At 34.1% G+C, this 14,692-nt stretch overlaps 1 long non-coding RNA gene across 1 annotated transcript in view; it reads left to right on the forward strand.

Moving 5' to 3' along the window:
• Window positions 1-14,692, forward strand: part of LOC309633184 — a 1,005,718-nt gene that overhangs the window by 469,257 nt on the left and 521,769 nt on the right. The window lies entirely within an intron of this gene.

Here is a 14,692-nt window from a genome sequence, read left to right on the forward strand (position 1 = left end):
CCTGGTCCTCTTGGGGGCAGTGTTGATTAGAAAGCTGATAGAACAATTTGTTCACATAAATAGATGATAAAATTTGTATTTATGGCTGGAAAAATCAAGTCCACCTCCCACTAAATGCCCTCAGTTCATAATATAAAACAGAAAACATTATACACTTTAGTGTGTGTGGGGCTTGCTTCTTCATGTTCACTGGCTCAGGTATGTCCTTCAACCTTCTGTACATCTACCCAAATGTTCTGTCTCTTTAGGTCTCAATTCTAAAGGTAACTACACAGTGAAGGCTTCTGGACCACTTCAATCAGAATTAATGGCATGTTTCTATTCACCTCTCTGTAATATAATAATACTCAGCTTGTATTATAATTAACAAAATCTTTACTCTGCCTTATTCTTTAGTTGTTTACATGGATAACTTCCTCTTACATAGCAAGCTAATTAAGGGAAGAAACAACATTATTTATCTTTCCATTATTGACTGTACCTAGCAGAGTAGCCTGTACCTACTATGTTCTGAATTAATAAAATTAATGTAATTAAACTAACATGAACTTAAGAGTTCTTTTCAAAGTGCTGGGAGAAATAACTAGAAAATGAGGTTTGTGCAAGTGTTGCTATATAGCATCTTTTTACTAATAAATAAGGAACAATTATAATGTAATTTATATATCCAATAGGTGTTGCCTTGGTCTAAATTGTCAGATACAGTGGGAAGAGGGTAGAGTAGAAAACAGTCCATTGTGAGACGGCAAAAATGAAGGAACTCTTTGTTACAGTACAAATGGAATAACATTGGTAATCACTACTGAGGGAAATTTGACAATATGTATCAGTTTCTAAAATAGGCATGCTCTTCAACTAAGCAATCTTCTACAAGTTTATCTAAGGTGATAACTGGAAAAGTATGCAAAAAAAATGTAACTATAAGAAATTCACCATTAAATTGTATATAATAGTGAAAAACTTTGGCAAACCACATTTTTTTCAAAATAAGTGTTTGGTTATAGACATTATGTTGTATACAAGCATGGGCCATGAGGCCACATTAACTAACCACAATCTGGCTTGATCACTTACTAACTCTGTGACTTTGAGCAATCACTTAACCTTTCTGTGCCTGTTTCCTTAACTGTAAAACGTGGATAGGAATAGTGCCCACTTTATAGGGCTATTCTGAGCATTAAATAAACTAATATTGGTATAGTAGTTACAACCATCCCTACTTTACAGTATGAGCTAAAACCTTAAACTATGCTAAATATTCTACACATACATGGAAGTAAATTTTACAGAGATATTTATAGTCATCACTAAATTGTGGGTGTATAGATGATTTTAGATTCCTACTTTTCATTCTTTTTTTATTACATATAAGCATTACTTTTGCAATAATTATAACAAAACTTATTTTTACTAAGCTTCTTAATGTCAGTTTCTCAAACAGTGCCAATGTTTGGGAAGCAAGACATAATTATACATATGAATATTTATAGTGAGACAATTCTTCTTAGTCAACCTTCTTGCAAATCGCAGTGACTTTGTAGCATGACTTAAAAGTAACTACCCTTTCTAGAGGTTATTAATTCTTGGCATCCTCTATATAATCCTTCAGTTTGCTTGACTTTGCTGAGAATAGGTAGCTGAGTATGGGGACCATTGTGGTGTTAATTCATCACCAGGAGTATGAAAGGATCCCTCCAATTCTTCACACATTATTTTTAGTGTGTTTTGACAAAAGGAATGATGATTCTCCCTGGGTTAGACAGCAAGGCACAATAACACTCAGGAGGGTGGCTATATTTTTTGACATTTGTACAATTTGGGAGGGGAATAATACCGCCTTTTCATTATTTATTTTTCTAAATATGTCTGGGGAAAAATATGACCATTGGAACACTGAGCATGTGTATTCTTAATCTGAACCTCTTAGCAAAAAATTGTGGTTTCCTGAGGTACAATAATTTCTGAGAGTGCTTTCACCTCTCCATCTCTGTAACTTCATGGGTAACAGTGTTTGATAAAAATATTTTTCAACTAGTTTCTACCTGCTTTTAAGGCTGTCATGTGATTCCTCCACTACATATCTTATCCTTCTGATTTTTTTCCCTTACACATATTAAAACATTTCAGAAAGGATAGCTTTTGGAAATAAATTTTAGTTGGTACGTCAAGGTACAATATTGCACCAGCCAAAGTTAAATAGGGAAGGAAAACTTTATTCAGGGCTATTGCAATAGGAGAGAGAGGCCAGACCTCCGTCTTAACTCTACTGAAACAAAGCTAGGAGGCTTTTTAAACATTGGAGTGAGACAGAGGTCATGGGCCATCTGTGTTTACTAATTGGCTTTCCCCCAGGAGTAGTAAGCTTTCTCATATCTTCATGACAGGAGGTAGTTTTACCCCTTGGAGCAAGGATCCCATCTCAGTTAGGCTCCTACCCTCCCACAGAGACTGGGGGACAGGAGCCCTATATTCCTTGATGGTTACATTTCAAAGAAATTGTTCCTGGGTCCTTGAAAAAGATAGCCCTGGGTGGTAAAACTGGCAAGAGAATTTTTTAAAAGATTTACATCTTAAAGAGAATGAAAAAGTGTTTTCAATTACAAGTTTTTCTTAAGTAAATTTCCTAAGAAAAAGGAGGAGAGGGGAGTAGAGTCAGGAAGAAGCCTGTCTACAATATAAGCTAGCTGAGGGGAACATTAAGGCCATCTTGATAAGCATTTAATAATATGCCATTTAGTATTTTATTCTATATCACATGAATAAGGATGAATACAGAATTTGTACTGTTATTTATTATTTATATTCTTTTCATAAACTATCTTACTGAAGTCTCATCACACATGTTGTGATATAACTATTATCATTTTCAGTCTTGATTTACAGCTAAGCATCCTTCAGAACAGAAAGGTTAAGAGAAATTTCCACAACTCCTACACATGATAGAACTGGCAGTTAAGTTCAGATGTCATGTTCCCAGGTGCTGTCATTACTCACTTATACATGAAGAAGTAGTTTTCAACAGCCTGAATGATCTTCGAGGCACCAGATTAACTCTTGGGGATGACAGTCATGAACAAAAAAGGTGCCAAGCGTAGTGCCCAGTGCAAGAAAGACCCTGAAAAAACCTCTGTAACAAGATGGAAAATAACCCCTTCTTTTAAAAAACTCAAAGTAACTTTTGCATATACTTTTGGCAATGCCAGTGAAATAACTTGGCAATTTATAAAAATATTATAAAGTGTAAGATGGTTTATTGGTATAATTATTGTCCTATGATTTTTTTTACATCCACATTTTTGTTTTATTTTTCCTGACAAAAATTTAATTGATTTTATACTTTCTTAGATTTTTCTGGAGAAATCAATCTGTGAAACTGCAACCAAAATTCCCCCCCCCCCCCCCAAAATTCTTGTGTTTACTACTTGGGAGGACCACTGACATCCTTAAATTTTTTACTTTAAAATAAAAGTTAATCATGACCGACTAAAAATGATCTTATTCACCACAACTTTGAAGATGTGTCTCCATACCGTTTGAGGGGAATAAATTATGCTCTTACTTAATCAGTCTGATTCCTTAATGATTTTAGCATTGCTAAGAAGAGTATTTGTTACTGTTGCAGGTTGGGTGTCCTAGAGTGCTCTTGGGAAGAAAAAGAAAGGGAATCAGATGGGGCAGATTGAGAAACTGGGCTGAGATGGAGGAGCTGTGAAGCTGGACTGACTCTTAAAGTCACCCTGCATTGTGTGCAGGGAATGGACATTTATACATAAGGGTGGATCAGTCATTGGATGCAAGCTTTCCTGGGGGCATAGGATATGACACTGGGCTCTCTCAAATCAAGGGCCATTTTTGAAGAAGGATGACAGCTGGAGGCTGTCAGTTTGAAACACTGTCAGCAGTTTGCGGAATATATATTTCAGTCATGAATGGAGACTGGAATGATGTATCACAGCCTCCAGTACAGTTGAATTTCTTAGACATATAGATACCAATATATACAGATGCCTCCTTAGCTTTTCACTTAGAAAATAGGAACCAAAAAGTGGCCTTAAAGCTTATAATCTCTATCTATCCATATCCTTCCTTTGGCTAGCTATTATAAATAATGAGGGGATATAGTCAGCATGGGAAAAGAATAGGATTTGAAATCACAATGGCTAGGGTTAAATCTGGACTGTGCCATGCTACTCCTGAGACAGTCATCCAAGATTAGAAAGCTACATTTTTTTCTCACAAACCTGGAGGTCTTAGGAGAACTTTATGTTAAATGCAATGAGTAAATTGAGGTAAATAAATAAGACTTAGTGTGTTCTTAACATGAACAAGATACTCTGGAGGTTCCCTAACATATGTGTCTTCATTTGATTATTAAGAATCTATGTTGTAAATTTTTGTTTTTTAGAAGAGAAAATAACAGAAAGTTTAGAAAGTTTAAGTAACATTATCAATATTATATAGCAAATACTTGGTGGAACCAGCCTTCAATTCTAGGCAGTTTGTTTCTCTACACTGTGCTGTTAACCGTTCTCCTATGCTATGTGATCTGATAACAATCATGATAGTAAAAATAATAATAGCAAATTTTACTCTTATTATTACAGTAATCAGTTGAAAATAGTAATTTTAAATTATCTAAATAAAGTGAGAAGTATATTTAGAGAGGGGAGACCAATCTGGCTTGACCAGATAAAGTATTCTAGAAGTATGAAAAATACAGGTACAAAGAAAGTATCCTGGAACATGAGTCACAGATATCTGAGAAAGTGTCAAAAGTTCATAGATGTCTTCTTCCAATGTACAGTAGCCAAGAAGAGTGGACTGAGCTGTGAGAGAAGAGGTTATGGTTATGTGAGTTTCTACGGTACCGGAGAGGTACCAAAGTCACTGATGATAATGTTGCCCCTATAGGTAGTTAGGCATCATTATCTGTATACAAGAGTGTCCCTCTGGAATGCACAACTCAGCTTCTCAGGTCCAAGAAAGCTATTCTTTACAACTAAACTTAAGGAAATATGGTAGGTTTTCTGTGTATAAATCAAAGATGTGTTTTCAGGGTTCATGTTGTAATTTATTTTAGGATGTGAACTGGAAACACATTGCCAAACTCACTGAAAAAGCAAAGCTAGAAAAATAGAGCTTCTTTAGAATTGGAATAACACAAAAACCCCAGTTGGTGATTTATTTTTTCACAATGAATTTATTTAGCTATATTGTGATCAATACCATAAGACAATTCAGAGCTTGCTGAAGAGGACTGATTAAACTGTATATGGTTTTTAATGGAAATACGCCTATCTAAATGGACAGCACAGTATGGTGGCATTAAACTTGTAAGGATACTTTACGGGTAAAGAATAAAAGCTTAATTCCATAGAGTAAATTATTTTAGTATATGTGCTGCCGAAGCCAGCAGTCCATGTAGTAAACTAAAACACAACAATGAATGTTGTTTGTGAGATGACACCCAGGTTTTTCAATTAGAAACCTATGGTACTTATTAACCTACAGTTATTTTTCGCTCCTTGGACACAACACTCTACACTCACAAAATGTGTTTAATTTGAGGACTCCAAAATTCTTAGCACTGAGAAATTCAACAATGCAACCTATCGAACAATATGAAGAGCTACGCTTTTATTTGTCCCCACTACAAAAGCACTGAAAGGTCAAGAATCTTGCTAAAAGTCACTTGGAGTATCTTTGTTTTAATTTGGATTAGAAGAAAAACAACTTCACAGAAAAGTCACAAGTGGAAGCTGGAGGTTATGATCAAATACCGGACGATCACTTAAGGGCATGTTATGAAAGATCTAAATGACAATCTAACTCAAGTAGACTTTAATAGTCAATGAGAAACCCTTGAAAATTTAAACATGTCACCCTTAAGAGTGACATGTTTAAAATGGTGCTTTAGGAAGGGTATCATAATAGAAATGCACAGTAGGACAAAGTGTCAAGAAAACCAACCAATGGAATGGTGTAATATTCCTAATGAGAGTTATGGAACCTCGAGTAGGACAATGAATAAAGCAATATAGTGCTAATTATACATGTTTATATGTTTTTTAACAAAATAATAGTATATATAGTATATATATATATATTAGTATATATATATATAGTATATATTTCATAAGTATTATGTATACCATATATAAGGTATAATATATTTTGATGAATATAGTTGTGAATCAATAGTTTCCAGGCATCATGATAGCTTTAAAGATGTGCATGTGAGTGAAAGCAGGCCAATGAGACTGTATTATGGAAATTTGATGGAGTAATAAGGAGAGAGGCTCTTTTGTTCTGGAATTGCTGTGAGGATAAAGCATGAGTATGGAGCTGCTGCTAGACAAATTACCACTACAAGGAAAGATCCCACTTGAATGAAGCCAAAGTAAAAAGTGAGAGGAAGTTTCCTGTTAGTACTTGAGCCCTGTGTTCAGTAGTACCTAAAGCTATGTAATCTAGACATTTATATTATGTGAACAGATTCATGTCACTTTTTAGTCTTCAGTGGAGACTAAACAGTCTTCAGTGGAGTTTTTAGTCACTGACAAGTGAAAAAACATCTTTTTAACAAAGTCATAAAATCCAAGGGAACAGAATTTTGAGAGAGAGGTCGTGGGGTTTTAATTAGCAATTTTACGTGCTATGGAGTTGAAAATACATGAGTTTGTTATTTGTGATGTTTAACAGCACAGTTTCAGTAAAATAGCAGTGGTCATAGTAAGACCTTAGTTTGTTAGAGTCTGTGAAGTAGGTAAGTGATGAAGAATAAGCAGCACTTGCAGGCAACCTTTTAGAAATATTAGATGAAGATCGGGGATAAAAAGTAGTCAGAAAAGTAACTATGGTTGAAGGAAGGTTTACTCAGGAAAGAGGGCACTGGAGTGTGTATGGAATTGAAGGCATTGCTGAAGCCAGAACCAGACAAAATAGAGAAAGGCCTTTGAGCAAAAAAGGAAGGTATAAGCTTATATCATAAGGGCATTAATTATGGCATTACTTATAATAGAAAGCTCTCATTAGAAGCTAGGTAATGTTAAATAATTATCACAAAATAAATTTAAAATACTTAATAGTATATATAATGCTCATATTAAAAGGTCAAGTGAAAAGTCATGATGCATGACACTGTATATAGAATGGAACAGTCTTCTAAAAATAAGAATATATTTTCTGAATTTTTTAATAATAATTTATAGTAAAATGCTTTTAAAAGCATAAGGATATATAGAAGGCATAAAAGGGCAATGAAATAAAAATATATTAAAAAATTAACATTCAAGAGGGAAAAAGTTGGGCACATTAAATAGGATGTCAGGTCAGTCGCTTGTCATTTATCAAACCTATATAGTGGTTAAAATGATCCAAAGACTGTTCCAATTGTTTTAGAAATATTAACTCTTTTAATTCTTATGTTAACTCCATAAGGTAGACAACATATTATCTACTTAAAGAAGAGGAAGCTATTTAAACAGAAAGTAGAATTAACTTAGTTAACATCACTCAGCTATTAAGGTGAAAATTTGAGATCTGAATGAAGACCAATCTGGCTTCAGAGTCCACAAATCTAAAAACTGTTCTAGGTGGCTTGCAAAATTTTGTTTTGTCTGTCTTATGAATGGTGCAAGCTATCAGTATAAAAATATATATTGCTATCATAATATTTACTTGTCACTTAAACCTTTATGGGAAAAAGTCCTGTAGATTTCTCTAATTCACTATCATTTTTCATATAAAAGCCATTGTTTTCCTACCTAGACTCTTTACTTTTTAAAAAAATTTATTTTATTGAAGTATAGTTGATTTATAGTGTTGTGTTAGTTTCTGGTGTATAGCAAAGTAATTCAGTTATACATATATATAATAGTTTGCATCTTCTAATCCCAAACTCCCAATCCATCCCCCAAGTCCCTTCCCCCTTGCAACCACAAGTCTGTTCTCTATGTCTGTGAGTCTGTATCTGTTTTGTAGATAAGTTCATTTGTGTCATATTTTAGATTCCACATGTAAGTGATATCATATGGTGTTTGTCTTTCTCTGTCTGACTTACTTCACTTAGTATGATAATCTCTAGGTCCATCCATGTTGCTGCAAATGGCATTATCTCATTCTTTTTATGACTGAGTAGTATTCCATACTGTGTGTGTGTGTGTGTGTGTGTGTGTGTGTGTATACACACGTATATTTATATACCACATCTTCTTTATCCATTCATCTGTCGATGGACATTTGGATTGTTTCCAGGTCTTGGGTATTGCAAATAGTGCTGCTATGAAAATAGCAGTACATGTATATTTTCGAATTATAGTTTTGTCTGGATATATGCCCAGGAGTGGGATCGCTGGATCATGTGGCAACTCTATTTTCAGGTTTTTTTTTTTTAATTAATTAATTAATTTATTTATTTATTTATGGCCGTGTTGGGTCTTCGTTTCTGTGCGAGGGCTTTCTCTAGTTGTGGCGAGCGGGGGCCACTCTTCATCGCGGTGCGCGGGCCTCTCACTATCGCGGCCTCTCTTGTTGCGGAGCATAGGCTCCAGACGCGCAGGCTCAGTAGTTGTGGCTCACGGGCCTAGTTGCTCCGCGGCATGTGGGATCTTCCCAGACCAGGGCTCGAACCTGTGTCCCCTGCATTGGCAGGCGGACCCTCAACCACTGCGCCACCAGGGAAGCCCTAAATTAACTTTTGACTGCATTTATTGGGATTAAACTTTCCTAGGCTAATTTAGCACACACTTTTATTAGACTAGATGACTGAATGAGGATTAAGATGGAAAGTGGAAATTCTAGAGTGTGACCAACGCTGTCAGAGGGTCAGGACCATTAGCTGTTTTCATATAAACTAAAATGCGGTGCACACAGTTCTTAATAACATTTTTAGCTTAGGCCCCACCTACACCAAGATTTTGTTTCCAAAGTGTCTGCTCCTCTGTGTCCAGAGAGGAACACTCAGGAGAGAAAAACCCAGTTTATGTTTCCCTCTGCCAATCACTACTCAGGATTCTTTTTTTTTTTTTAGTAAATAAAGATTGTAAATGTTTAAGGTGTTCAACATGGTGTTTTGACATAAATATACAGAGCAACATGATTACTGTAGTCAAGCTAATTAGTATATCCATCTCCTGAGATCCACTCTCTAAGCAGATTTTTAGGATACAATACGTTAGTACTAAGTGTAGTCACCATGCTTCACATTAGCTCTCTAGAATTAATTCATCCTACATAACTACAACTTGCACACTTTGCCCACCCTCTTTCCATTTCCCCCAGCTCCTTGCCTCGGGTACCTGACTCTTAAACTAGCAAATACTCTGTTCAAAGTGTGTTATACTGCATTTCATTGAAGTAAAGATGATTTTGACTATAAAGGTATATCTTTGTCTGCATTCTACTAAGAAGAAAAAAAAACCTGGCCATGAAACTATGATGCAATATTTTCTTCTCAATTTGAATTTTATATTATTCTTTTGGCCAGAGCCCAAGACATACATTTATATTATTTATCATTTTTGTATACACATGAAACAGGAAATATAAATTAAGGAATTAGTTAAGGTCTTTATAAAGCTTCATAACAATCATATCAAACTCTTGTTTTCCACCCAGAGTGATTCAGGGTCATGTTTTTTCACATAGCATTGTCTTCCGCACCATCATGAGAGTTACTGAAGCAACATTTTCAGAGTAGTGCTCCCTGTTGTCTCTAGGATTTTATTTTAAGTCATCAATATTCCTTTGGTAAATTTTAATACTGGCACTTTTCTTTTTTGATTGTATGTCACATAAATTAACTATTTAAAGTGAACAATTCAGTTATATTTGGCACCTTCGCAATGTTGTATAACCATTACCCCTATCTAATTTCAAAATATTTTCATCGCCCCCCCAAACAAAACTTGTATCCATTAAGCAGTTAGTCCTTATTTTCCCCCTGACCTCCCTAGTCCCTGGTACCCACCACACTGCTTTCTGTTTCTATGGATTTACCTATTCTGGATATTTCATATAAATGGAATCAGGTAATATATGATCTTTTGTGTCTGTTGTCTTTAACTTCACATAATGTTTTTGAGTTTTATCAAGATTGTAACATGTATTAAGACTTCATTCCTTTTTATGGCTGACTGATATTATATGCATACTGCCTAATTTACTTATCTATTTATCAGTTAAATATTTAGGTTGTTTCTACCTTTGACTGTTGTGAGCGATTCTGCTATTGTCGTGCATTTTCAAGGTTTTTTTTTTTTTTTAGTGTCTTTATTTCTTTTGGATATATGTCTAGAATTGGAATTACTGGGTCATTTGATAATTCTTTGGTTAACTTCGTAATGAACCACCAAACTAGTTTCCACATGTATAGACACCACATTATTAAAATCTTGCCAGAATATATTATGGAATATTTAAAAACAATACCCTGGAATTATAATCCTTCTTCAAATCCTTCTTAAGACATCTCTTTACTGAAAATTCAAAGAGTTGTCCGTCATACCATCAGATGTACTTGTCAAGTTTTCACATGTATAAGTAAAGAAAACTATATGATTACTGCCAACTCACCATCAATTAAGAAATGTTAAATTGGGCATAAAAATATGTCTCTTAGAATTAGTGAAATTAGAACTTTTAAACATCATCCTTCATTCAAATGTATTTAAGAGATGTTTCTGCTTACTTAGGAATTGAAAACAAACAATGCTTAGTAATTACTACCGCAAAAAACATTAAAAAAATATTTACAAAATGTTATCTCAAGCAAGGTAAATTTCACTGCACCCTTTACCACTTAATGAAAAAATACTTTAGTTTTTGTATACAATATGTTTTTTCATTTTGTCTCTTTTAAATTTTAGTATGTATTTTAAACATAATGTATACATGTAGGTATGGAATTTTATCTTCTCTACTTATTTATTTTTCTAATGGTACATTTCAAGAAGGAATGCCAACTTGACAGGGACCTAACAAGACAGGGCAGATCCAAGTTCTGGTAGTTCTAGATCTTTAAAACTCTGGATGGTTCTTTTTAAGAATAATAAGAAATTATAATTAAAAATTAGGTACAAATGTTAATGTTTATCTAGAATTAAGAAGAAAACACACACAATTCCAAATTTTAGAATCTGTTGATTGCCACAAGCATCAGAAACTCCTAGGAACTTGGGAGGGATCCACATGAGAGATCTTGAAGTTTGTACTTCCTTGGTTTCTCAGAAAATCCACCCATATATTATGCACTGTGGGTAACTCATCATTTTCTTCTATGTATTTGCAGGCAAGAAAAAAAAATGGACTGAACCCCAGAAACATGATAAATGCTTTGAAAATGGCTTTGGACCAAAAGAGTCTCCATGTGTTTCATAATGGAATCATTTTGCTTATGAAAAATACCTGTGAGGATGTCATAGAATGCTGCTGCTGGAAGATTCAAAGGTATCTAATCTAATATTCTTACTTTATAGTTGAAGAAAATGAGTGACAGAGATGTGAACTGACTTGTACAATATCATAATTCTAGCTAAAAGAAGACCAGAATGCAGCTTTTGCCCAAATTCAGTACACTTATTTTTCTAATGTTGAACAAATAACTCTAGAATTACCCAAACTTTTAGTACTACTAAATTCTGTAAATTGATCCAATTAGGGAGACATAGATAGGGAAGAAGATGATGGAGGAAAACAAAGGAAACCAGGAGCCAATGAGCATTTACTATGTGTTAGTAATTGTGCTTTGTTTTTTTATAATATAGTCTCATATTTAATAATTACAAAATCGCTGTCCTCATTTTGCAGGTGAGGACACTGAAACTCAATGATATCTAACTTGATTTAGTTTTCTTTCTACTGCAAGTTACCTTGTAAAAGCAAGGGGCCCTATGTACTGCTGCATATACTTGCCTTTGTCATTTCTACCTCTACATCCTTTCTTGAGCTTTCATACATCTTATTCACCTGTCAAATAATTAATTATCCTTTGAACATAAGATTAACTGTCATAGATTCTTCCCAAACATGCCATGGGAATGTGTCAGTGTATTCACATACAAAGAGCTCCCATAAAGACACCATGTGACAAGTAGTATATCAGTGTTAGAACAAGGTTGCTTAAGAGATCATCAAAGGGATAAGTCTTTCCAGGATGGTCTGTCCCGAGAAAGCATCAGAGAAGCCATTGCATTGAACTATATTTTGAGGGATAAAAAGACATACTACTCCAAGCAAACCATGTGAAGTTTGAAAAGTATATCCCAACTTGGCTAAAGCAAAAGGCTTTCATTGAAAAATGGTGCAAAGGAATTCTGATGAACTGGTTAGAACCTGTATAACCAGAGCTCTTGCTTATTGATGCAAGCAATTTGTGTTTCAATTAATAGCTAAATGGAAACATGCTGGAGATTTTTATTATGGTACCATTAACAAAGAAATAGCTTTCAGAAGATCGTCCTCAATATATAGAATGAATATGAGGAGAGAAAAACGATGGCAGAAGGCAAGTGAGAAAGTTATTAAAAGCAAGGTGTCAGCAACTAGAAATGGAAGTGACATATATCCTATTTATAAAATCAAACTTACCATTAGCTTTTGTGAAGGCAGAATCATGCTGCTTTCTTTGTGTTACCTACCTTATTTTTGTCTCAGTTCTACAAATACAGAAACTGCTCCATTAGAACTCATGAGTGACAGTTTATTTTCTAAATCTCTTGCTTCTCACTAGTACATCACTCTCCCCTTCTGATCTCACCTCTAATCCCCCAGTCAATAGAGCATGAGACAGTGACAAGTTCCTTTGACTCTTCAATCAATAAGTAGGTGGCTTAGCAAAGATTAATAATGATGATCATCATTCTTTGTAAGTCTGACGTTGTCATTCAGACATCTGAGAAGATGGATAATTAGACCATATTCAAAGTAGTGAAACATGTGTGAGTTTCATAAAAATAGTAAGATGGAAAGAACTTTTTGATTGTGCTCAAATACTTGTATTTTATGCTATGTAAAATACAACCTGTGAGCAATGAATCCAATTGTACTTTTATTTATTTTTCCCTTTATCTACTTATCAGCAAAACCAAAATAAGACAAATGTAATATTTCCAGATATTATGTTAATGTAGAAATAATGTGGAAATAGGTGATTTATGTTTTGGTACATTATGAAGACTTATAGGGATTTCAGCCTGTTTTACAATGTTTAAATAATAAAAGCAATCTATATTTCTAATACTTGGATTGATATATGCCAAGATTTTCTAAGTTTCCACCATTTAAGATGAAATCTATTGGAGAGATCATAAAGAGAACAGTTATTCAGCCACATCCTGCAATCTTAGAAGGAAGTTAGGTAGGGTAAATGGAGTAAATTAAAACTGGCAGAAAATTATATATTTGGCATCCTAACATAGACTCTCTCTGAGAAAGGATCTCAGGGTTTTGAAGATTTGGGCTGGGACAACTGTTGTGTGGTTTTCTAGGCTTGAACCCTATTTGTTGCAAGAGGTAGTTTGAGAGGACAATGCAGATGCTTAGAGAAGAAGTTATTTCTCAAAGTTTTGCTAAAGAACACTCACTTTAGAATCTATTCAGGAGCTTCTTAAAGGGGTAGCATCAGAGAAGACATTGCATTGACTGCATTTTGAGAACTCACAATATAAAGAGATACAATTCCAAGTAAACTCTGAGAAGAGACCCATTGAATTAGAATCCCTGGTAGGAGAATGTCAAATCTGCATGATTAACAATAATTTTCACGCACTTGAGTACTTGAACAATCCTCTCCAAACTTTTGCTCATATTACTCTTAAAAGAAGTATGAAAAACCTACATTCCTACACATTTAAGGTTTTCTTCAGAAAATTTAACAATTATTTTTGTGATGTGAACATTTAATATCTACCCTCAGAAAACTGCAAGTGTATGGTGCAGTAACTAACTATAGTGAGTCCATAGATGTGCTACTTAACTTAATTGTGGTTATCATTTCACAGTATATACATCTATCAAATCATCATGTAGTACAGCTTCAATAATTATTAGTATATGGGCAAACATGCCTCAGATACACTCCCAATCAGTTTTCCCAATTGTATGAATTTTAAAGCAAACCCAAGACATCATACTATTTCATATACATATACACTAGTGTATTCATCTCTAAAAAGTAAAGACTCTTTTAAATCATACCACAATTCATTCCAAAACATTAAAAATAACAGTAATTCCTTAATATAATTAAATATCAGGTCTTTGTTAAAATTTTTCTGCTTGTCACATAAATGCATGTGTGTGTTTTAAATTTATAGAAATAGGATCCTAATGAAATCCACGCATTATATTTAGTTTTTACAACAATGAATTTTCTTTCAGTCAGTAGCATTGCTGTTGAGTAGAACTTTCTGTGATAATAGAAAACTTCTGTATTCATGGTCTTCATTTGTGGCTATTGTGCCCTTGAAATGTGCTAATGTGAATGAGGACCTGAATTTTTTATTTATTTAATTTTTATGAATTTAAATTTAAATAGCCACATATAGAAAGTGGCTACAGTATTGGACAGTGAAGATCAAATAAATGACCCTCCATCTCTCTTTTGTCTTTTACTTACAATTTATCTGTTAAAAATAATCAGATTTTTTGTTTAATCAGTATCCCATAGTCTTGATTCTATTGACTACATCCT

The sequence above is a fragment of the Balaenoptera borealis genome (assembly GCF_965194805.1).
Source record: "Balaenoptera borealis genome assembly, chromosome: 8".
Lineage (NCBI taxonomy): Eukaryota > Metazoa > Chordata > Mammalia > Artiodactyla > Balaenopteridae > Balaenoptera > Balaenoptera borealis.